We start from the raw sequence: 26469 nt of genomic DNA on the forward strand, positions 1-26469 counted from the left end.
TTAGTTGGAGATCTCAGCTTCAGAGATTAAAGTATTTAATGATGTTAAGTCACCTGACTTCTCATTCTTTTGGCCTCAGACTACTTGAAGATGTGCCATCTGAGCCAATTTCTTATTTTCTTGCCTAAATTTGCCATGATAAAGGAATCATCAGAGGAAATGTGACAGCATGATATTCATGCATCTTAAAAGAGAAATATATGTACATATATTATTAGATTCATAGGTTATTTAACCCTTGTTACAAATTACTTTCTTTACACTACTGGAACCTATAAAGTCATTCTTTCAAAGTCACTGTTTCAGGATTGATGAGTATTTTCAGCTTATGGGCCATCTGCATATCTTTTTTGTTTTTATTTTTTTGCTGGTCGTGGGGCCTGAACTCTGGGCCTGGGCGCTAGCCCTCAGCTCTTCAGCTCAAGGCTAGCGCTCTACCACTTTGAGCCACAGCACCACTTCCAGCTTTTTCTGCTTATGTGGTTCTGAGGAATTGAACCTAGGGCCTCATGCATGCAAGGCAAGCGCTCTACCACTGAGCCATTTTCCCAGCCCCCAATCTGCATTTCTTTCTACTTCCCACTTCCCGTATGTTAAAAAGAGACAGCTCTGTCTAGAGACTGGACATGCTGACCCCGGTCTCATCTCCACAAGTGTCATTCCACTACTAATCTAGTGTGGCTATTGTTGTGCTATGTCTCCTAGACAAATGCAGACCTGGAAAGTCTTTGTCTAGAAAGCTGAACAGGAACTTGAAGGGTAGAATTGAGAGAGGTGATGGACAGGGAGAAACTGGCAGGAGACCCAAGTTCTAATCCTTGCTCTTCTGCTGTGTTCTCTTCTGCTTGCTGAAGAAAGGTGGTATTTGTATAGGAATCAGAAGGATGCTCTATCATTGTACTTCTTTAATTTGTACAAATCAGAGTCCACAGAGCTTAATGAACTGGCATTGGTAGAGGTTCCATTCTTAGTGCTTTTGTGGCAAATATTGGTTGACTTCCCTAAACCAAAATCCCAGATTCCAAAGTGGATGCTAAATCCCTGGAACTCAGTGGCTAAGAACTGCCACAGCCATTATAGTCTCCCTGCAGCCAATTGTGCTTAAAGGAGAGGCCAGAATAAGAAGCGATCACGTTCTTTGTTAGTCTTGGGGATTGGAAACAGCGTTTATGGTACAGTCGAAAATATAAGAGAGAATGAACTACAGGGGGCCCAGGAGGGGGAGGAATATTTAGGTCAAGGCTCTCAAACAAGGGTTGCATATTGGAATCCCCTGGGGAGATTTAAGCAGTGCTCTTGTTCAGCCTGCACTGCCAGAGATTCTAATTTAACTTATCTGGGCATCAGAAATTTTAAAAGCTCTCCAGATGATTCTAATGTTCAGCCAGAGCTGAGAAACACTGAATAAGAATATGAACCAGGCTGTGCAGAGTCCCAGGCGAGGTATCCTGGTACTCAGAGAAACTATCTACATCAGGTCTCTCTACTTTTGCCTAGTGATCTTGTTAAATGCAGATCCTGATTAGGCCAGTCTGGACTGGAGCCTGAGATTTTACATTTCCAGCAAGCTTCAAAGTGCTGCTGGTCTACAGCCCACACTTGAAGTACCAAGGATCTCCCAACCCGCTTTATGCAAAAGACAGCAGAGGCCCAGTGAGCATGGGTGAGTTTTGCAAAGGTTGTGGCTGATTTAGGAACAGGATCGAATTACCCTCCAGTCCAGTGAACATTCCACATCATATGCATCTCTCCCCTGAGGGTTAAACTGTGTTAGCCAGGGAAAACAGAGCAAGATGGATTATGCAGCATTCATCAAGATTTAGCAATTTGAAAAGAGAAAAAAATGGATGACTATGTCAATCAATTAGATGAATTTATTCATTATTGTTTTGTGCAGGGCTGGGGAGGGAAGCCGTAGCTTCATTTGTGCTGCTAGGCAAAAGCTCTGCCACTGACCTATGTGAAAATAGCCTGGTGCTGGTGGCTCATGTCTGTAATCCTAGATACTTAGGAGGCTGAGGTCTGAGGATGGAGATTCAAAGCCAGCCTGGGCAGAAAAGTCCCTGTGTGCCTCTTATCTCCAACCAACCACTCAAAACCCGGTAGTGGAGCTGTGGTTTGAAATGGTAGAGCACTAATCTTAAGCAAAAGAGCTCATGACTGACAAAAAAAAAATAGAATGAAAATAACACTAAAAGGAAGTAAACAGAATAAAAGGAGTGTGACTTTATTTTGTCATTATACCTGACTTCCTAAGAATATGAAGATGGCCTGGCAAGACGGACACTAGCACCCACAAAGCCCTGTTATATGTGAGTCACAACTAGTCCCAAGCAGATGGTTGCTTGTCATCTGCTGTGGCAGCATGCACAGGTGGTAAGTGACACCCCTTTGATCTACCTTTGGAATATGATTTGTATTGCCTGTCTGACTGCTTCATACAATGCAACTTTCAGGCTGGCATTGCTTGAAAAAACTACCACCCAAGGATGGCCATTATTTGGATCGAATGGCTGGCAAAGGTGGGGATTGAGCGGAATAGGAGCCTGCCCTGCCATGTCAGTCACACCGCTAGCTTCAATTGCACCTCAGGAGGCTTTGCTGTTGGATTTTTTTTTCCTTTCTTTTTTGGTTAAGGTTAGAGTTAGGGCTTGAACTAAAAGTCTTACTTGATTTTTTTTTTTGTTCCACCACTTGAGCCATACCTCCACTTCTGGCTTTTTGCTGGTTAATTGGAGATGAGAGTCTCAGCTTTGTCTTCCTGGGCTGGCTTTGAACCACAATCCTTGGATCTCAGCCTCCTGAGTAGCTAGGATTATAAGCATGAGCTACTAGGTCAGAAAAATTTTTACTTCTAGCTTATATGGACTTTAAAGTCCATTTTACATCTGAAAATAGTAATGACAAGAAAACATGGTATTTGGCTTACTGATTGTAAAATTGAATGTAGTTCATTAAAAAATGAAGGGTATTTTTTCTTTTTTCTTTTTGTCAGTCATTGGGATCTGGGTGCTGTCCCTGAGCTCTTTGGCTCAAGGTTAGCACTCTACCACCTTGAGCCACAGTGCCACTTTCAATTGTGGTTATTTGGAGATAAGAGTCTCGTGGATTTTCCTGCCCAGTCTGGCTTTGAACTGCGATCTTCAGATCTCAGCCTCCTGAGTATAGGATTACAGGTGTGATGCACCAGCGCCCAGCTCTTGGGTTTTGTTTTTTTCTCAAAAGGTAAAATTTAGACATAATATGAAAGCGTGGAAGGCACCTTTGAATTATGAGTGGGAAGTAGCTCATGACGTTGATTATAGCAGTAACTAGACGAGTGACACTAGGTAAGCTGTATGTGTGATCATGGGTCACCTGCTTAAAAGCTTCCTGGGGGACTTGTTAAAAATGTAGGTTCTAGCCAGGTGCTGGTGGTTCACACCTATAATCCTAGCTACTCAGGAGGCTGAGATCTGAGGATCATGGTTTGAAGCCAGCCTGGGCAGGAAAGTTCTTGAAGCTCTTATCTCCAATTAACTACTGAGGAATAGGAAGTGGAGCTGTCGATCATTTGGTAGGGTGGTCACCTTGAGTAAAATGCTCAAGGACAGCACCCTGAAGCCCTAAGTTCAAGTTCCAGGACCAGCAAAAAAAACCACGAAAACTTAAAGATTATTTTTCTTGAGAGTTATAATTCAGTGGGGCGGGAACCTGGCCTGAGATTGTATTTTCAATGCTCCTGGGGCAGTATAGTTCTGCAGCAAAGTTAGATTTAACTTGGATCACACAAGGATATGCAATCCCCCCCTGGTAGTCTTTTGAGGAGATTGGACCAATTAATGGTTGCTTGACAATCAAATTAGATCCAGGAAGCAGGGAGATTTTGGAGACAAATGAGTGATTCCAGAGGAAAAGCAAACAGCTAGTAATTGTCAGTGCTTACTACAGCTTAGCCACTGGCTAAGTGCTTTATAGAAATTAATCCTCAGCACTTATTTATGTGTTTGTTTTGTTTTAGCCAATGAGGAAATGGATGCTTCCAAAGCTCAGGCAATGTACCCTGAGAAAAATGTTCCAAGTATGACCTGTTGTCTACTTTGATGGTTAGAAGGCTAAGGGGAGAACAATAAGAGAAAGCTGCCTCTGCCCTATAAAAGACATAAACTTTGGCGCTGGAAGGAGTTAGATTTATTTCTATACAACTATCACTAGAGTCTGACAAAAGGCTATAGGATGGATTTTATTTCCCATTAAAATTCTCATTATGTTACTAAGGATGAATCTTGCTGTGCTTCAAACAAAGAAACTTACACAGGGAAATTACAATCAGATATTAAAGATCTATGTTATTAGTTTTGCTTGCTTGACACCAAAGTTCAGTGTATTTTCTGGATATAGCCTTAAACGTAATAAATCAATGTTTTAAATATAATATGAGCTGTATAATTTTATCTTGCTTTGTTAGCTTATCCTAGCGTAACAGAACCTGACAATGGGACAAAAGACCTTCCTTGGGGTGATATTTTAATTGTCATAAAAGTGTCAAAATAAATTAAGCGGCCAGCTGAATTCTTATGGTTGGTTAGGGACAAGATGAGAAAAATGTGGATGCTGTTTCCAAGATAAAATACTGGCCATGATTCTCTCCACAATGTGCTTTTTATGTGAATTTGGCAAATACAAAGCTATGAATTATTTTAATTCCCAGAGATCATCGTCCAAAACGTACATGAAGATGCATCTGCTCCCTGGCTACGTCTTCCCGCCGACAGGCCAGTCCTTCACGTGTGTCCTGCTCAGGAGTCCTGCAATGGTCCCAGCTCCCTTGTAGCTGCTCCAGCTCCCAGGCCCCAGCCACGTTACCTTTCCACTTGGATATTTTCATTCCAAGGACAGGAATGGCTTTCTGTTGAAGTTCGTGCTCATTTCCTGATCCTCCTAGCTTTGCTTTCACCTCTACAGACTATTTCCCACACTGCATTTCCTACTGGCTTCCACTTTATTTCAGCCATTAGGAGACTAGACAGGATGTTGAAGGGTAGAAGAAATATCAGGGTATTTCTCCCTCCCCCTCTGCTTTAGTTGAGTTGCGCTCCCTCCCTCCCTCCCTGTCTCTGTCTCTGTCTCTGTCTCTCTGTCTCTGTCTCTCTCTGTCTCTCATTCTGTGTCAGTCCTGCGGCTTGAACCCAGGGTCTGCATGTTGTCCCTGAGCTTTTGTGCTCAAGGTGAGTCTCTATGGGTTGAACCACAGCTCCACTACTGGTTTCTTGGTATGTAGTTGGTGATAAGAGTCTCATGGATTTTCCTGCCCCAACTGGCTTTGAACTCGGATTCTCAGATCTCAGCCTCCTAGGTAGCTGAGCTTATAGGTGTGTGCTATTGGTGCCCAGCTAAGTTGAGCTCTCTTGTCTTTACAGTGGTCTTCTCTTTATGATAGCCCCATCTATCAGTTAGTTGCCTTAGTGTGGTTTCTGATTGGCTTTTCTGTCTGTCCTCTGAAATCTTGAAAAGTTGGATAGTTGGCTGCTTTTCCTTCCCCACCAGCCCTTCTGCTAGACGATCTTCTTGTTGAATGTGCACTGAGCCAAATTCTCACCAGCTTCCTATCATCTGATACTAGGATGTCTCCTTAGGCTTCCAAAGTACTGTATTGTATCAACCATCTTCACCTTTCTAAGCTCCCCGGCCCCCTGCATCCCTGTGAACCTGTGACAGGTCCTTGCTGGGCAAGGCTCTTCCACCCACTTATTGTTTTGTATTGATTCTGAAGTGCCAGAGGCTGCTGTGCACTATGGAAATGACCTCAGCAGATGAGGAAGTGACCTCAGAGTCTGGAGTCCTTTGCTGACTCAAGGTCAGGTGATTGACAGTCAGGTGACTGCTGGTTTCAGGCAGGTGAAGAGGAGGGGAGGGAGGGGCTGTTCTCCCAGGCAGACCTAACGAGAGACTTGACTTAAATGTTCCATGTATGACTTCTTTAAAATGAAATCTACAAGTTCACCAGGACAGTTAGCTAGTCTAACCAGTCTTTGCTGAAAATGCAGTTCCAGAAAAACCATTCATCGCTCTCTCCTGAGTCCTAGGATATATATACATATGTATGAGCATCCTGGGTGGACATGTCCCTCTAATTCATTTCATCCTTTTGGGGCTGTCCTCCTTGGCCTTCTGCCTCTGTGTCAGAAGGACCCAGACTCATTAATGATAGCCTCTTAATCACCTGAACAGTGATTGCTCTCAGCAAAGCGAAGTAGCTGAAGTAGGACTTGAGTCTTCCCGCTAACTGATGTATATATAGGCAATGACCCATCTGTGAGAGGGTTAGACCCTGGCTGTGTTATAAAAGTCATAGATGCTGTAGCTCTGTAAAAGAGCATGAAATCATGTCCAGGTAGACCTGGAGGTGAAGAGAGAGGAGAGAAGAGAGAAGAGCAGCCAGGTGGTAGGATTATTTGAATATTTTTATCAAGCATGCTTTAAGTTTGAACTTATAAGAATCAACATATTTTCTTATTCTTTTTCTTTTTTGATTTTTTATTGTGAAAATACTGTACAGAGGGGTTACAATTACATGGGCAAGATAATGAGTACATTTCTTATCAAGCATTGTTGCCTCCTCCTTTGTTTCCCCTTACCATCCCATCCTCCCTCCTGCTCCCCCACCCAACCTTCCTCCCCTCCCCCACCAAAGTTGTAAAGTTCGTTTTTGACATAATGACTTGTACATCTCATTGTTGCAATGGGTCCACCTGTACCCCTATTTAAACAATTTGTTTTTTCCCTTCCCCTCCACAAATTATACCAACATCAAATACAGTGAAAGCAGGGGTTATACCGTGGGGGAGGAACATACAAAGCAACAAAGAAATCATCTTATAAATATGTTAGAAATAATCACAAGAAAGAAAAAAAACATTTGAATACATATCTTAGGGTTCATTTCTCTAACATCAACTTATCTGACCTTTTCTGCTTGACTCAGACATATACTAGTTATTGCAAATAAGGAAACCATGGGACCTATGTTTCTTTGGGCCTGGCTTACTTCACTTAATATAATTTTTTCCAAGTCTTTCCATTTCCTAACAAATGGGGCAATGTCATTCTTTCTGATGGAGGCATAGAATTCCATTGTGTATATATACCACATTTTCTTGATCCATTCATCTACTGAGGGGCATCTGGGTTGGTTCCATATCTTAGCTATGGTAAATAAGGCTACAATAAACATAGTCGTGCTGGTAGCTTTAGTGTGGTCTTGTTTGTGAACATTTGGGTAAATGCCCAAAGGGGTGGAATTGCTGGGTCATAGGGGAGCTCTATGTGGAGTCTTTTGAGGAGCCTCCCTTATTCTTTTTCTTTAAGCAAGTTACAATTGAGCTTTTGGCATCCAAATGTTAGGATATTGTGGGCTTTCTTTTTGACACGGCAAATATGTACAATTTTTATTTTATTATTTTATTTTTAATGTTTTACTGTTATTATAAAGGTGATTTTATAAAAAGGGTTACAATTACATAAGTTAAAAAAGTACATTTCTTTTTGGACAATATCATCCCTTCCCTCACTCTCTCCGTTTCTTTCCCTCCCATCCCCACCCACAAGTTCTATAGTTCATTTTCAAAATAGTGCCTAGTGAGTATCACTGCTGCATTTGTTCATCCTTTGTCCCTCCATTTCTGTTTCTCTCCCTACCTTCCCAAAGATAGATAAATGAACAAACAAGACTAAAAGAAAACAAAAACAGCAATAAAGGGGGAAAAAACCTTTTGCTTCCATTTCCTAGAGTTCATTTCAATAAATATTATTTTATATGATCAGATACACATAAGTATTGAGCCTTTGTATTCCTCTCCTAAGAATATCCTTCTTTGGTCTCACTGTGTGTAAATGCCTATTGTGGCTTTTTGACACTGTAATCCAAATTAAACCTATGCAAACTGTATTTAATTCACCAAAAAGAAAAATGTGTCAGTAAGTTCAAGCCCTAGGGCTTGAACTCAGGGCCTGGGCATTGTCCCTGAGCTCCTTTGCTCAAGGCTAGTGCTCTGCCATATTGAACTACAGCTCCACTTCTGGTTTTCTAGGTAATTAATTGGAGATAAGAGTCTCACAGACTTTCTTATCTGGGCTGGCTTTGAAGCATGATTCTCAGGTTTCAGCCTCCTGAGTAGCTAGGATTACAGGCGTGAGCCACTAGTGCTTGGCCTAGCAGTAGATTTTTATTGAAAAGTCTATTGCAGCTAGGCCCTGGCACAAGCCCCCTCCTGTGGGGATGGCCAGACTACAAGGACTGCTTTCTCTCCTAAAGCCTCTAGCACCAACTTCTATACTTACTCCTCGGACTGACTAACAAATTGCCACAATGTGGCTTAAATTTTTTTTTTAAAAATTCTACATACCACCTTATGATAGGTAGAGAACTAATAAAGAGTGATAAGAAGGTCACATGATTATTTCAAATGGAGCTATGTGATTGTGTATATAGGCCAAATAATAGACTTTGTAGATCTTGGAGAAGGAAAAGGTTATGAGCTTTTACTGTGTGGCACTAGGGCCTTGTGCTTGTTAGGAAAATACTCTTCCATTTGAACCATGTGCCCAGTCCACTTGAACCACACCTTCTACTGGATAATTGTGATCTGACACTGTCCCTGAGTTTCTTTTGTTCAAGGCTGGTGCTCTACCAGTTGAGCCACAGCACCACTTGTGGCTTTTTCTGTGTATATGGTACTGAGATATCAAACCCAGGGCTTCATACATGCTAGGCGAGCATGCTACCACTAAGCCATCCTTCCAGTCATTAATTGTGATCTTGATACATACAATTGATTGCAAACCTGGGTTATGATGGACAGAAGATTCTATCTCCAGGATATTAGATGTAGAGAATATGTCAGAGAATCCTGACAATGGACAAATGCCGAAGGAGTCTCTAGAGCCTCCTAATTTAGAGAATTACATTAAATTTTATTATTTGGAACATGACTTCTGTGAATTTTGCTTTAAGGTAGGTTAGATTATTGGTTGGTGTGAGTTTCTCTGTATTTATATATTGCAGAATTTCTCAAACTTTCTACATTGTTTACCACAAGTAATGCTTATCTATTTAATCTGGCTCTGGAAATGTTGAAGTCAGTTTGGTGGTAGATGGGTATTGGTCGTGGAACTGACACATGGGCCTCTTTCCCTAGTTTCATGTATTTCTGGTCTCACTTTTCTTATTTTAATAGAACAAGAGACATTTATCTCCAGAAATTAAGAAGTATTTTTAGAGTCATTCTTCAGTACTACCAGAGCATCCTACTTTTCTTATCTATGATCTTCCACCCATCCATCCATCCTGTCTATTAAAACTCACTGAGCATCTTACTAAGTGTCAGAAATTGGGCATTAGCAGTAACACCTATTTTTGACTCTCCGGCAATCTTACCTCTAGAAAGCAAGTCATTTTCGAACCTCCCTTTTCACAACCACCCTAATAATCAGTTTTTCCCAACCTCTCATCCCTGGTCCCACAAGGCAGATGTTACCATTTTAAACCTGCCACTTTTCTTTATCCTTTACTGAGCAATACTAAATTCAGCAAATAGGGTTCAGAGTACTGGGTAGGTCCAGGGCTTAAATTGGGTAGGAGAAACATATTTTTAAGTCTTAATACACAAACATATTCACTTCCAGTGGTTGCACATCTTTTGACATAGTCCTCATTTTCTGTCCCCCACCCCAAGCCCTTTGTCTGGGTCCATGGTGTACTGCTACTAGGGTTATTGTCATCTAGATTGAATAGTTTCCATTTTGAAGCCATGGTTCATGTTTCCATTATCTCTGCTTCATTCTTATGACTTGTGGTGAGCCTGCAACCTTTAATATATTGAAAGAGAAATAGCCCAGGAGAGATGGTCATGGAAGGTATACCTTTCAGAATTTTAAAAATTAAAATCTGAGAACATTAATGTTTAAGACTTCTTTACCACGTAGGAACATTAAAAGAAATTTAAAATATTATTAACTGCTTCCCGCTGATGATTTGCTTAATTGCTTGTGTGAAAAGATTTAAACTCAACAGACTCTTTGCCAATTGTGCTTTCCTTCCATTAACCTACTTTTGCTTTCAAACATCTGCTGCCAGTGGCGAAGTCTCTCATCACGCGCCTACTAGCCTTTCTCTCACCACCTGGCCACAACCATGCACTCCATTATATGGCTCCTTGTCAGATAACTGCGTAGGCCCTGGCACTCTCAAACACACATGTGCGCATCTCCACTGCAGATCCAGAGCCTTCTGTTCAGAAGCCATGCATATGGCAGGCAGATATCCTTTTCAAGAGGATCAGGCTCAATGCTCTTGCTTCATGAAGTTCGTTGGATGATGCCCCAATCAAACATTTGCTTCCTGCTCACTGATACCAGCCTCTTGTTTCAATGGAGTTATGTAAAGCCAAGTTGAAGTTTTCTTTAGTTGTTGGGCCAAAGGAGATCAAGATAAAGAACATGCTCAGAAAAATCTTCAATTCCCGTATGTTAAGCAATAGACTAAAACTTTAGCCTGGTGGTTGATTAGGTCATGTGAGATATAATATCTATTATGTTGATCAATAATTACCACATTCATCATCATGATATCTAATATTGTTTATTCTGAACATTTTGGGGCAGGACCTTGGCATGACTCGTCCATTATCCTCTTGGGAGATAGCAATATGTCTAAAACAATTGTGAGGAGAAGAAAGGGAAAAGCTGGCCAAATACCATTCCTTTCCCACTATTTATCTATTGGCATTAGCTTTTCTTTAGTGGTAACGCGGTTTTACTCAGGTTCTCTACACCCCTGACCCACACCACCAGCCTTTTTTGGCTTTAGTTATTCTTCAGGTAAGTTATCTGCCTCCCTCCCTCACTATGGATACCAAGTCGGAAGTGTTCCTCCCTTTCTATCTTGGCCTACTACGCGGAGCCCCACATAGTCTGCAGCTGATGTTGGGGATGGTGGCAACAGGTAAATAATGAAGGAGGGAGGGCTTTCTTACTTGGACCTCCAGAAACTTAAGAGTAGGTCTGAGTTCTATCTCTGATAATGGCAGAAGCTCTAGGTGGAGCTGCTGCTGACAGCCGTGAGGCTTGGGGTATTATTGCCCTTAGCTGTGCCCATGTATCCAGCCAGGCTTCTTCTGGGGATTTGACTCATGTGGTTTGGGGAAGTAAGGCCCTGTCAGTGAAAGGGCAAAAGTGTTATACAGAGAAAAAGGCAGCGGTGTGCAAGCCAGATTTATAATCTCTCTCATGTAAGGAACTTTATTGAACTTCCAACATTACTTACAACATTGGGGAAAGACTAGCTCATAGGGGTTGGAGTAAGACTGGAATAATAGGAGGGAAAAGGAGGTCCTGTTGTGATCCGTGGCCAGTGTTCTTTGATTTTCTCTGGCTTCATTTGTGGTCTCATTGTTAAGACATTTATCTGCTTATTTAATTCTTATCCCTTCTCTGTTTCTGCTCCTAAAAATGTTACTAAAATGAGACCAGCCATAGTTTCAGTGTTGTCTTGCTATATAACAAACTAGCCCCAACTGAAAACCTTGAAAGAGCAGTTTATTATTCCTTATAATCTCATGGATCTGGAATTTAGGCCAGTCTCAGATGATTTCTTTTGGCTCTATGTGTTAGCAAGGCCCATTGATTTGGCTTTGTCACCTGGCACTTAGGCTGTGCCAGGATCTTCAAGAAAGCTTTCCTTCTGTGGTCTGGGTGTTGGTGCTTTTCTACTAGGTGTCCCCTCCTTGCCACCACTGCTCTCGCTCTCAATCTCCCTATTTCTTTGGAGCCAGTCGTGGTCCCTTCAATTAGGCTCCTCCTAATGAGGTTAGTCAGTCTCCTAACAGAGTGCTGATTAGATGGAAGGAAACAGAAGCTGTCAGTAGTATTAAGCATGAAGCTCAGAAGTCCCAAAAAGTCTCTTCTACCTCATACATTGACCAAAGCAAGTCCCCAGACCAGCCTAGATTTGAGGGAAGTTGAAGTTTCAGCTCTTGCTGGTAGGTGTGGTAAATACACATATGGGGTGGGGAGAACTTTGGGCTGTCCTCTGGACACTATTTAACATACTCATCTACTTAGTGCAGTTGCCAGGGGTGGTCTTAAAGGTAACACTAGGCTGCTCGGGAACTGCAATGTAGCCTGGTGATACAGAACCCCAGCTCTCTTCAAAAATCAGCAGAGAGAGCAACAGAGAGCTAGAGAGACAGAGAGAACTCAAAGAGAGGTCTGTGAGGAAGATTAGGAGTTATGAGAATTCATAAGTAATCAAGAGGCACAGAGTCACAGGTAGGCAGACAGAAGGGAGAGAGATGCTAGTCTCTAGTGTTTTCACATCGGATGCCAATCATCCTATGTGACTTATGAAATGCTGTTTATGAAAATATGACATAACCAAGTCTCTCTTTTAATTTTCACGCACATGATTCAAGAAGTGAATTTGAATCCCAGGTCTGCTTCTGATTGCTTTTATGTTTTTGGACAAGCTATTTGTTGCCATTTATCTTTTTTATCTACAAACAACAATAATCATCATGCCTGTGATATAATTTTGAGTATTAAATAATTTATACTATAAAGGTTAATATATTTGTATGTCCCTGGAACAAAGTCTGGCTTGTAATAAGCACTGAATGAGTAATTTTTTTTTAAATCAGCTAATGTGGAGGTCTTGGGTTGAGAGAACACACAAGAGTTTGCTTTGAAAAACAACCTATTTTATTGGAGTGGGGGAGACTACATTATTTTCTTGTGTAATCAAGGTAGATCAGCCCTACCATGCTGTTATTACACACGAGTGAGCTAAACACATATATCCTGCAGAATCTGGAGCCAAGTTGTCGCCAAGTGTAGATGAAGCTGAGGATATAGTAAATCATGCAAGCAGAGGCATCTTGATCCTTATCAAGAATTCCAAGCTTCTTTGAGCTTGCTCTGGTCTTTTTTCCATTCTTTTTTCTTTCTGCTCCCTTCTCTCCTTCCCCAGATAACCCAATTTATACAATTGTCTCAATATGTGCTGGTTGATATGACAGTCTGAGTGGCAAAGAATGCCAGAGAGACCCGGCTGTAACCTGTTGATTTATGGTCAAACCACTTCACTGTCGCTTTCTGATTCAACATCAAAAGAACGCATTATGAATGCAATCATGCTGGGCAAACAAATATACTGTTGCAAATGACTTTGCAGAATTTTTTTTCATCCTCTCCATAGAGAAAATGAGCTAAAAGTGGCTCTCAGTGCAATCATTCAAATACTTCTGGCCCTTGCACCATATGTTTCCTACATTTTCTTTTATCACATGTGATTGTATATTATAATACACAGCAATTCCAAAGGGGAACCAGATGGCCACATGTTTCCCAGTTCAGGACTCTCAGGCAGAAAAGAAGAGGGAATCTGGGACTCGATTTGGTTCTGATGAAAGTGACAGGCCATCAGAGGTGATAATCAGAAGTATTTAAGCAGGCTCGCTTTTACCACGAAAAGCTAAGTGCTCAATCACGTCTGAATGTGTCTCTAATGGCCATCTTTTTAAAAAGTAGATTTAATGTATTCCTTTAGCATTGCTCAATTTGAATATGTTGAGACAAGCAATATTTTAAAGTTGTTTTGCTCTTTGAAATATATATGTACGTCCAGAAAAGGAAAATAATTTCTTGGGAAGACAGTTCAGAACATGGCCAATTTTCAACTTGTTTCTTTATTGGTTAGGCTGCTAGGGAATCATTAGTACAATAAAAGGAAAAGAAAAGTACAGGCAAAATTGGCAAAAAAAAAAAAAAAGTATGGAGGGGACTTGTCTCTTCGACACCCTTGAAGAGTTTATGCATAGATGCCATGTTCCCCTCCAGCTCCACACAGGTGAAAACACCGGCCCTACAATTGGGATCGGTCAAACACAGTCCTATGAACTTGGCCATGCAAATTGCATGGCATGAAAAATAGCAGTGAGCTAAACTGAACACTTTGGTGGCCTCAACTGAGTAGGCTGCAGCAGGTTATTTTAGCACGCCAGCTCTGTGCTTGTCTTCCAAGTCAATCGATGCACAGGCTGAGAATGTATAATGCCCGCAGGTCTCCGTGGCTAGCAAACAAAGGTAGGAAAGCATGGCAGGCATCCGTGGCTTGTGCCTGTAGTTCTAGCTACTCAAGAGGCTGAGATAGGTGGGTTTACAGTTCAAAGGCATGCAGGAAACTCTGGGAGACTTGTCTCCAATTCACCACCCCAAACCCTGGAGTTGTGGCTCAAGTATTAGAGCACCAACTGTGAGCAAAAAAGGTAAGGGATAGCACCCAGGTCCTGAGTTCAAACTCTTGTACGGGCACTATATATGTATATACACATGTATTTACATATAGATGTATGCATGTATGTATGTATAAAACTTGGAAGTTCAAAACCTCAATACTTGCTAAAAAAGAAAAAACATAATACATTTACTAAGCACATATTATTTTGAATAAAACAGACCTAGATTCAAAATGCAGCTTTGGTAATAACTATGCAACTTTGAACACTCTCTTTCATGTATTTTTTTTGCACTTCCGTTTTTTGCATTTTCAATTTTTTGTTGTTGTTATTGGTGGTGGTGGTCGTGGTGTTTGAACTCAGGGCCAAGGGACTCTCCCTGAGCTTTTTCACTCAAATCTAGTATTCTATCATTTTGAGCCACAGCATCACTTCTGGTTTTCTGGTAGTTATGAGTCTCATGGGCTTCCCTGCCCTGTCTGGCTTCAAACCACAATCTGCAGATCTCAGCATCCTGAGTAATTAGTATTAGAGGCATGAGCCACCAGTGCCCAGCTAAAATTGTTTTTATATATGTGATGTAAAGAGAGGTTTCAGTTATATAAGTCAGGTAACGAGTCCATTTCTTTTGGAACAATGTCACCCCTTCCCTCACTCTCCCCCAGTTTTTCCTCCCATCCCCACTCACGAGTTGTATAGTTCATTTTCAACATAGTCTGTAATGATATCACTGCTGCTTTGTTCACCCTTTGTCCCTCCATTTCTGTGCCCCTCTTAGGCACCTAAAGACAGATAGGTGAACAAACAAGACAAAAAGAAAAGAAAACAAAAACAGCAAGGAAGAAAAAACCCTCTTGTTTCCATTTCCTGGTGTTAATTTTGATAAATATTATTTTATATGAGATGCACATGGGCATTGTGCCTTTGTGATCCTCTCCTCAAACTATCCTCCTTTGGTCTCACTGTATGTCTCTTCAGTTCCTATAGTTAATATACAGATATTAATATTAAGGTTAGTATGAAGATACCTGATAATTGATATATAGGAGTGTTTTATACACATTAAAACTTTCATGAATAGTAACAATGGATCCTCTGCACCTAGCCATTGGTAGGTGCCTCCATCTAAATTTGAATGAACAACAGAATACAAGGAATATACTATGAATTGTGATTTAGTCTGATTTATCTATTATGAGACTTTGAACAAGTTACTTATCTGCAAAACTGAGAAAGAAAGTCCTGTGGCAGCTGCACTAATTGAGGATAAGCCCAAGGGCTAGTAGTGTTTGCAGCGCATGATAGGGACTCAGTAGATTTCAGGTCTTTCTCTAAATGCCAGCTTAGAATGGCTTCTTTTACAAGATATAACTTAACCCTAGAGCTAAGCTTTGTGTGTGTATTTACACTTACCACTGTTTATTTTGAGTTACTATTAATCGTAATAAGATTAATCCTCTAGATTGCTAGGGCAAGGAGTACACATTAAAAATATAATGGGGCTGTGCACTTGTGGCTCATGCCTATAATCCGAGCTACTCAAAAGGGTAAAATCTGAGGATCATGGTTTGATGCCAGCCCAGGCAGGAAAGTCTATGGGGCTCTTATCTCCAGTTAGCCAGCAAAAAGCCAGAAGTGGAGTTGTGACTCAAATGGTAGAGCACCAGCCTTGAGAGAAAAAAAAAACTAAGGGATAATGTTCAGGCTCTGAGTGAGTTCAAGCCCTAGTACTGGCACTCTATGCGAGTATGTATGTATTTATGTATGTATGTATATATATATATATATATGTAAAACTTGGGATTTATTTGTATAAACACATAATGTATTCATGACTATTGGTTTTCATCTGAACCTTCATTTTGTAAACTTTCTGTAAAATCAAACTTCTCTAAAATCAATAATTAAAAAATTAAAAGCATCAAAACATTCCACTTTTGCAGAAAGGCCTAAGTGCAAATTGATTATGTGGTGTTTTCAAGGTTTTTGCTTAGACAGAGAGGCCAAGTTTTAATGGGAGAGTCGCCGGGTTGGGCCCCATTCATCTTCCAAGGAATGAACTGTGGGTCAGGGGTCAGGGCAGGGTGAAGGGAAATGTCTTTGAAAGAACTCATCAGATGTCACTCAGGGATTATTAATTTACTGAAAAGTCTACCTTTGGCCTGGGGATTTGCTAGAATTAGAATGTGCTAGATGTTTCCTTTGAACTCTGCATCCAGGCATCCAGAGGAATGTGGGCTCACTCCTGGGTTGTGACCTTGAAACCCGGCCTGTGTTATCAGCCAGCTTCAGCCTCTTGCAGGATTTCTCTCTACTCGAGGCTGATGCCCTGATGCTGCCCAAGCTCTTCAGCAGTGTCAGAGTCTCAAAGATGAGGAGAAAAGAAGAAAGCAAAGGAGAAAAAATGATGCATTTCATAGGATTTGGGTATTTGGGTGGCTCTTATGGATCATTGGAGTTCTTAAGGTAAAGGAGATGAAGGCTCCGAAGGCCACCTACCACGTGGGGAGAAATGAGGCGGACAGTGGAAAGAGGAGGACAGGCTGCAAGGGAGATTACTTCACATCAATAACACTTGGTAGAACATTTTCACCAGCCTTCGCAACCAGCTTTGAGAAATCTTTTACTCATCCATCTTTTGCATTCTCCTGCAAGTGGTTTATGGGTAGAGAGGTATGCTGGTCTGAAGTCTCAGTTGGTTTGCCTTGATCCACTTAAACATCTCCAAGAAATTTTTAACAAATTCACCCAAACTGCAAGTAGAATGGTGCTTGCGTGGCACTGAGGAAGGGGGAAGAGGGAGTTATTCATGGGTATAGAGTTTCCGTTTTTGCAAGATGAGAAGAGTTTGGGAGCTGGATGACAGCGATGGCTTCACCACAGCGTAAATGCCCCAGTGTGTCTCATCAGGAGGATGGTGATCTATGTAAGGTGTATTTTACCTCAGGAAGGCTGCTATAATTTATTTTCCAAAGATAAAATTCTATGTGCGCAAAGAAATGCATGTAAGGTTTTGACACTGATGCAAGACTGTATTTTTTTCTTGAGTCTTTATATAAGAGATTTCTATTTGACATACTGATCATAGGTGTGTGTGTGTGTGTGTGTGTGTGTGTGTGTGTGTGCGCGCGCGCGCGCATGTGCATGCATGCATGTACTGGAGCTTGAACCAGGACTTTGCATTCTTGTTAAGCTTTTTATGCTCAAAACTGGCACTCTACCCCTTTAGCAAAACCTCCCCTTCCACCTTTTTACTGGTTAATTAGAGATAAGAATCTCTCAAATTTGTCTTCTGGGGCTGGCTTCAAAACACAACCTTTAGATCTCCATCTCATAAGTAGTTAGGATTATAGGCATGAGCCACCAGCACCTGGCTTGGTCATAGTTTTTTTGTTTGTTTGTTTTGGGTCCGGTCATGGGGCCTGAACTCTGGGCCTGGGCGCTGTCCCTCAGCTCTTCAGATCAAGGCTAGCACTCTACCACTTGAGCCACAGCACCACTTCCAGCTTTTTTTTTTTTCCTGCTAATGTGGTGCTGAGGAATCGAACCCAGGGCCTCATGCATGCAAGGCAAGCGCTCTACCACTGAGCCACCTTCCCAGCCCTGGTCATAGTTTTTGAAACCTAGTTTTGCTATGTAGTCCAGGCTGGCTTCAAACTCATGATCCTCCTTCTTCAGCCTCCCACGTTCTGGGATTACAAGTATTGCCATCATGCCTGGTTTAGTCATGCATTTTTAATGGGCTCTATGGACAATGAATTTATGTGATCAGCTGAAACTCAGTTCAACAGAACATGTCGTGACAGCGTTGTTCTTCATACTGGCACAGCTAGTCACTTGGTTTCATGCCTGCTCAGGCAAAAAGTTAGTGAGGGTTCCTTTTCAACCAATAAGTTGAGTATGGTTGCACACCTCCATGATCCTAGCTATACAGGAGGCCAAATAGCTAGGAGGATTATGGTCTGAGGCTGGTCCTAGGTAAAAACATGAGACCCTATCAAAAAAAATAACTAAAGCAAAGGGAGACTGGAGGCATAGCTCAAATGGTAGGGCGCCTGCTTAGCAACTCTGAGGCACTAAGTGTGAGCACTGTGTGCTCACAAAAGTGGTGTGAAAAATTAAATAAAAACTCGTGTCAGTCTGGGAACAATGAAATATTGTGTTTGGTTAATCTGCAAAAGAAATGTAAGGAGGGCTGGGAAGGTGGCTCAGTGGTAGAGCGCTTGCCTTGCATGCCTGAGGCCCTGGGTTCGATTCCTCAGCACCACATAAGCAAAAAGAAAAAAGCCGGAAGTGGTGCTGTGGCTCAAGTGGTAGAGCGCTAGCCTTGAGCTGAAGAGCTGAGGGACAGCGCCCAGGCCCAGAGTTCAGGCCCCATGACTGGACCCGAAAAAAAAAAAAAAAAAAAGAAATGTAAGGAACTGCCCAGGCAGTTTTGAGGAGTTCTTTTTTAAAATTATTTTTTGGGAGGATTCATGTTTGGGAGCAGCTGTAATGTACACCCACTTCTGAAGGAGAGCTCTCTGGAATGCACACACGCTTCTGAAGGAGAGCTCTCTATACTGTACACACACTTCTGAAGGAGAATTTTCTGGAATGTACACACGCTTCTGAAGGAGAGCTCTCTGTACTGCACACACGCTTCTGAAGGAGAGCTCTCTGGAATGTACACACGCTTCTGAAGGAGAGCTCTCTATACTGTACACACACTTCTGAAGGAGAATTTTCTGGAATGTACACACGCTTCTGAAGGAGAGCTCTCTGGAATGTACACATGCTTCTGAAGGAGAGTTTTCTGGAATGTACACACGCTTCTGAAGGAGAGCTCTCTGGAACAGGTTAGCCCTAGATAGGGCCCGCAGCAAACTTCAGTGTAAAGTACTGAACAGTTCATAACAGTTATGAAGATCAGTGAGCACTAAACACACACTCAGTATGGATCTACCAAACAGATAAGAGAGGTTAGAAGGCATTTCCTATTAAGGTTAGGATAGAGAACATCAAAATGAAATGCAAGGCAATAGTTTCCGACATTGCTAATGTACACCGTGTATGTGGGCTTGAACTGTATTCTTCCTAGTATCTTCTATAGATAGATAGAGAAATACAAAAATCAACTTTCCAGTCCTTCTTGGACCTGGAGTTTAATGGCATTTTTTGCCTCTTGGCCCCATATTTCCCATGCATATGTTTGTCTTTGTACCTTAGGAAATGTCTTGTTGAATTTTATTCATAAACATGAAAATTGTGTAAGTGACTTAGTCCCTTCAAGACTAGGACAAGGTTGTCTCTCAGTGTCGATCACTATGTAATGCAAAATACATTCAGTAAATATTATAAAAAAGGAGAGAATGGATTAAGATTAGAGAATGGGGGCTGGGGATGTGGCTTAGTGGTGGAGTGCTTGCCTAGCACACATGAGGCCCTGAGTTCGATTCCTCCATACTACATAAACAAAAACCAAATAAAATTAATGAAATTTTAAAAGATTAGAGAATGGGATCTTAGAGAGACCTTATGATATAGTAAATTTTTATTATTTGAATCATATTTTCAAACATTGAAACCACATGGTGAAACTATGAATGAACCCACTGTCACCATAATTCACTTGGCATTCTTAGAAGTCTTTATATTTAGAAGATTTAAAAATCATTGTAGTGAATAGTTATGCTAATTTGAATTGATTTGCATTTCCCTGGTCTTCAGTTATTTTCCTTTACTTTTTGGGGTAAGACATTAACTATCTTTTCCCTTTGAGATAAAACCCATCTGCATGCAAATAAAGTCCATATAATCACTGCTTTTTCCCCAATATGGTCTAACAACCATTCGATATATATATATATATATTTTTTAAATGATTAGTTATATGAATAACACTCTGGGAAGGTATGATAATGACATGTAATGCAGTTGACTCTGGCTGACATTCATTGAATCCAGTTTGTGTATATAATTTAAGGTGAAGCAAGGAGATTCTCTTTCGGGAGCTTCAGTTAGTACTGAAGAGTGGGTTGATTTTGAATATTCTTGAAATGGCACATTTTGAAAAGACAATCTTTGAGGTTATTCATATCTTTCCACATGGATGTAGAAACAAAATAAATACTCAGTGGATACGCATGCACACACACACTTTCACACACAACTTCAGCCGGTTTTTCTCTTCCTTTCTGCTGCTTCCCAGTCGTACCCTGAGATCCCATTTCACTTCTCCCCTTGTTTTTATGACGCACCTTGCAAATACCCCTTCTTCCTAAACTAGCTCATCTCATGAAACCAAAAACTAACAGTGAATCCAATGTCCTCATAATTTACTTTCCTTCCTTAGATATTTCAACATTTGTAAGATTTAAAAATCACTCTGGTAAATAGTTGTGCTAATTTGAATTGATTTCCATTTCCTGAGGCTTCAGCTATTTTGAAATGCTGACTTGGCCCCTTTCCATTGTTTGAAAAGCAAAGCAAAGCAAGAGGAACCATCAGCCACCAGCTGATGTGCACTCCAAAGCTCTGTGTATAAATTACGCCTTTGAAACACTTGGAATCTTCCTGGGAAACCATTTCTCAGCAGGGGAAGAAAAACTAACAAGTTTCAGAATTAAACTGGAAGTATTACTCAATGCTGTGGAAATGCACAGCTTTAGAATAACCAAAGAAAAGAAAAGAAGTAAGTTATCATTAGTAGCTGGATCTAGAGTAATCAAGAGTGGTCACCTGGGGCCAGATGGCCTGTTCACCTGGCACAATGCTCCAACCAGAAGGCACATATTATAAAACTAGTGTCTGGCTCTTCTTGTCACTTCAACTACCAGCATAGGATCTCATCTAAGAAAGTATTCCACAGATGTTTGTTAAAAACAGTGGTAACTTAAAGGAAACTAGACCAAAGTCAACACCAACGAAATGGACTGAAGATCTGAATGTAAGACCTGGATTTTTGAGGAAAATGTGAGAAATACTTAAGATGAAGACATAGACAATAACTGTGAATAGGGCTTCAATAGCTCATATAATAAGAGAAAGTGGGATTGCATCAAACGAAGACGCTTCTGCATGGCAAAGGAAACAAGTATCAGAGTGAAGAGAGCCGTCTCCTCTCTTCGTTTTAGTGATCAACCATCACCCCCTAATGTTTAGTAGTATTTGAAGGGCGCTGCCACTCTGCAGCCTGTAGCTTTTACTGTCTCAGGAGCTCTAGGCACATAGAGACCCCACCTCCTACCCCTGCAGCCAAGTAGTGCATGACTTGAGGGGGCCAGGCAGGCAGGAGTCAAGTCTCTTAGCACAGTTAGTGGATGTGACTCTTTGGCAGCCTGGGAACCTTCTGCAGCCTCACACAGGACAGCACACCGACGCTCACCTAATCACCCTGCCTGGGCAGCTGCACACGCTGCTTGGGCCTGATCTCCTGCAGCTGCTGCCAGCCCCGGTGTGCGCTCAGGGGTTCCCCTCCAGGCCTCACCCTGCAGTGCCGGCGCTGTAACCCCTTAAGAAGGGCTGGGCATCCTGGCAAAGAATGCACTTCCATGGGATATGATGTGCCACATCCTGTGGGACTTGCCCCTTGCCGGTGCTCGGGTGTATGGGATACAGGGTGGCCGTGTTCCTCTTTAGCACTCAATCCGAGCCTACGTGCATTGCCCCATGGCTGAGACCCATCTGTGCCCCCAGCAGGGAGGGGAGATGACGGGTTAGGCCTTGTTCTCTGTCAGTGCTGGCTGAGCGGTATTGGCCAGGTAGGATGTTTCGATGCCTATAGTATGTTGTGTTTCCTATTCGAGTCCCCGGGGAGGCTGGGAGGGAAAAAATTGGGAGGAAATGGGGGGGGGGTGACATTGTTCAAAAGAAATATAGTCATTGTAAGGTCCACTCCTGGATGGCTAGCAGACTCCACCCTCCTCGCAGCAAAGTCTCCACCCAGTACCTGCGCTACCTAGGCAACTGGCACACCTGGAAGAGGTCACATCTGCATCCGCTGAGGTCACATCTGAATTTGATGTGGCCACACCTTTCTCCGCCCACACCCTAGGTAAGGCCTAGCCCAGGCCCAAACGCTCTCTCTCTGCTCTTTTCTAGCTCTTTCTCAGCTCTTTCCTTCTCTTCTCTTTCCTAGCTTGCTCTTTCCCACCTGCTCTCTTTTCTAGCTCTTTCCTCTCTTTTCTAGCTCTTTTCTCTCTCTTTCCCAGATCTCCCAGCTCTCTTCCCCAGGACTTTCCCCACGGCGTGGAGGGCCAACCTGGCCTGGTCCCAGCAGGTCTACTAAATAAACCTACCCCTTACCTGAATACCACGTGCGTGCTGCAGTTCTTACTTGGCTACCTCTTTTTAAAAACCTAACACTCATTATCTGACTTATGTAACTGTAACCCCTCTGCACATCACCTTTAGAATCACAATTTTCAAAAAGTGTGTCTGTGTCACTGTGTGGCGGCCAGCTGTGTGCACAGGCATGCTGGGGCATGTGGGCATGCCGGTGTCAGTGTGCCCGCTGGTGTTTGTGCTCGTGGGTGTGCTGATGCGCAGGTCAGCTAGGGTGTGTGGGTCTCCTGCTGTGTGTGCGCCTGCAGGTGCAGATGTGTCTCCCAGTGTTGTGCATCTCCTAGTGCGCATGTGCTTCCTTGGTGCGCATGCGCTTCCTTAGTGCTCATGAGCCTGCTGGTGTGTGTCTACCTGCTGGTGCAGTGGGCTTCCTGGTGTGCGTGGGCTGATATGTTTGTCTTCCTGTTGTCCATGGTCCTTCCAGTGCATGTTGGCATGCTGGCATGCATGGGCATGCTTGTGGGAGTGGGCTTGCTGGCACACGTGGGCATACGAGCGTGAGAAGTCTTGCTGGTACTTGTGGCCATGCAGGTGCGTGGGCCTGATGGAGTGTGTGTGTCTCCTGAGGTGCACGAGCTGGCTGTCAGGCATCGGCTTCCCGATGGACTCAAGTTTGCAGAGGCGCATGCGCCTCCTAGTGCGTATGTGTCTCCTGGAGCCCATGTGCCTGCTGGAGTGTGCAAGCTTTCTTGTATACGTGCCCCTGATGGTGCACATGTGCCTTCTGGTGTGTGTGATCCCGCTGGTGCACGTGGGCCTCCTGGTATATATTGGTGTGGAAGTGGGCTTGTTGGTATGTGTGGAGGTGCACCTGAGGTTTTTTTTTTTGTTGTTGTTGTTGTTTTTCTTTTCATTAGTCATGGGGCTTGAACTCTGGGCCTGGGCACTGTCCCTGAGCTCTTCAGCTCAAGGCTAGCACTCTACCTCTGGAACCATGGCACCACTTCTTGTTTTCTGATGGTTAATTGGAGAAAAGAGTCTCACAGATACTCCTGCCCAGTCTGGCTTTGAACCACGATCCTCAGATCTCAGCCTCCTGAGTAATTAGGATGACAGGTATAAGCCATCATCATACCTGAGATTTTAGTTTAGGCATTTATTGTGTGTGTGTGTGTGTGTGTGTGTGTGTGTGTGTGTGTGTGTGTGTGTGTGTTTGTACTGGTTCACTTCGGTCCATGTTTTGTGCTGCAGCATGGGGTGCTCAGGTTTCCACTGTACCCCATTGCTGTTCCTTGTGTGTTGGGAGGGTGCTAGCCTGACTTCAAGCAGCATGGAAGGGCAGAGGGTCCCCATATCCCGCACCCCATGTGCTCAGCTGGCATCCTGGATACCAACTGTCACTCGAGTCCTGTGCACTTCATGTCTGGTGGCGTCCATACACATTGACAAAGATTTTCTCAGTGGGAGGCTCTGACCCTGCAGCCACAAGACTCAGGCCCAGCCATCACGTTGCTCTCTCTTGTGGACATCAACGTTAAGCATCACCCTGGACAGGTACCTGGTTACCCCAAAGGTTGAACCGCCACCCTGGATCCCTAAGTGCCACCCTCGGAAGTTGATGTGGGCCAACAACCAACGGCTCACAGGAATCTAGCTGGGAAGACATCTGGCCAGATACCTGCATATAGTAAAGGCCATGTTTCGGCCCACCATCCACAAGCACTGCTCTGGGAAGCCCAGGCCTCTGGCCACAGTGCTTTCATGGGCAACTTCCTGGGAAGTTATCTGGGCAGCTACCTGGGCACACGGATGATCCAGAATCGGCTCACTGCTCAGCAGCAGTGCTTGCTGAGGCCCACGCCCACCTGCCAGCCTAGCACCTGGCTAAGTAACCAGGCCCTGAGCACCCAGGTCAACTGGTCCTGTCCATGATGCCCTGCGCACTGGCTGCCCCTCTGGCTACACATTGGGCCTGGATATCCTGACTCTAACCTGAAGTGCAGGCTCTCATCCACCCACTACCTCAGCCAGTATCTGAACCCAGGGAGAGTCCAAATCCAAACTTACAACCCTGCCAACAGCCGCTTCTGTGGCACACCTGTGGAGAACAAGCCACATGCCTGTGCCAGGAAACCATGGCGAAGGCGCTCAACCAACGCAACGGGGGCAGAAGAAGATGGATAAACCGGTGTGGTGTGAGCTTCTGGACCCTAAGATGAGCAAGCAGAGCCCTGAACAAAGGCCATCTGCTTTCAAGCCAGTGTCTGCACACACAGCTGCCTGGCCCTTTGTGCCTGGGCTATTCATCTGGAGGAAGAAGGAAGTGTGCGTCAGCTTGCCACACCCACAGGAATCACAACTGCCGCCTGCCCCACCAGCAACACAGGCAAAGCCAGCTCATGACCCAGTATAGACGCATCAGCCAGAGAGCCAGAAGCAGATACAGCGATGGCTGAAATGTGGGCCCCATTCTTGATTGCATTCTCCACCCTCCTTCTTCTCTTCATTAGTCTACCCTCCTTTCCCCTTGACCCTACCCCACCCACTTCAAGTACCCATTTTCTGGTGTTTATCTTTTTGAACTTTGTTTTTACCTTTCTAAGGAATTATTCATTTTTTTGTTGTTGTTGGTCATGGGACTTGAACTCTGGGCCTGGGCGCTGTCCCTCAGCTCTTCAGCTCAAGGCTAGCTCTCTACCACTTGAGCCACAGTGCCACTTCCAGCTTTCTGACTGGTTTATTAGGGATAAGAGTTTCACAGACTTTCCTGCCCTGGATGGCTTTGAACTGTGATCCTCAGATCTCAGCCTCCTGAGTAGCTAGGATGACAGGCCTGAGCCACTGGCACCCAGTGGAATTTCTCCTTTGAGTCTACAATATTTAATTCAGTTGCATATCATCCAACATATTTTCCTGTAAGTTTATAAGCTAATTCTAGCTTCTATATAACAGAAAACATGCATCATTTCTCTCTCTAGACCTGACTTACTTCACTTAACATAATTTCTTTGCAGGTCTTTCCATTTTATTTATTTATTTATTTTTGTCAGTCATGAGGCTTGAACTCTGGGCCTGGGCGCTGTCCCTCAGCTCTTCAGCTCAAGGCAAGCACTCTATCACTTGAGCTACAGTGCCACTTCTGGTTTTCTAGTTGTTTATTGGAGATAGGAGTCTCAAGGTCTTTCCTACCCGGGCTGGCTTTGAACCACGATCCTCAGATCTCAGCCTCCTGAGTCCATTTCTTTACAAATGACACAACACTACATTTTCTTGATCTATTTGTCAATTGAGGGCATCTAGGGTGATTCCAGACCTTGGCTATGATGACTAGTGCTGCAATGAATATGGTTGTGCTGGTGGCTTTACTGTATCCTAGTTTGTGATCTTTTGGGTAAATGCCCGAGAGTACAAGTGATAGATCACAGGGTAATTCTATATTTAATGTTCTGAGGAACTGCTTTCTAGTTTACATTCCCACCAATGGTATATTTGGGTTCCCTTTTGGCTACATTCTCACCAGCAACTTGTTTCACAATGCATTTTACCCACTGATTTCTAATATCCCTCTCTCCAGTTTCAGCATGGATAGTTATTTGTACTGACCTTAACTATTAGGCCAAGGACAAGTGCTTACATTTGACATTTGGCAGAAGATGAATAAAAACTACATTTCTTGTTTGTCTTACATTCTGTTTGATGTTCCCACCTTAAGAAGCACACATAATTTAAATGTTTTGGGAAGTTTTGATTTTGGGAAATTTCATCTGAAAGGGACACCGTTGTTGTCCTCTCTCTGGCAGTTAATTCAAATGACACAGGTGGTGAGGAACAGTAATATATTCAAGGAAAACGAGAGAGAATTTTGATGGCATCTGAAGAATGTTATCTGATGCTAATGCAGATTTTTCTCATGTGCTTCTTGATTGCCTGTTGG

General features: G+C 43.0%; 1 long non-coding RNA gene across 1 annotated transcript; it reads left to right on the plus strand.

Annotated features, from left to right (window-relative positions):
* Positions 1–237: 237 nt before the first annotated feature.
* LOC122108563 lies at positions 238–20482 on the plus strand. The gene is made up of 3 exons (XR_006147592.1): positions 238–352; positions 5373–5376; positions 20473–20482. It is a non-coding gene; the product is annotated as an uncharacterized LOC122108563 (long non-coding RNA).
* The last annotated feature ends 5987 nt before the right edge of the window (positions 20483–26469 follow it).

The sequence above is a fragment of the Dipodomys spectabilis genome, unplaced genomic scaffold (genome assembly GCF_019054845.1).
Source record: "Dipodomys spectabilis isolate Male_0828 unplaced genomic scaffold, ASM1905484v1 ptg000061l, whole genome shotgun sequence".
NCBI lineage: Eukaryota > Metazoa > Chordata > Mammalia > Rodentia > Heteromyidae > Dipodomys > Dipodomys spectabilis.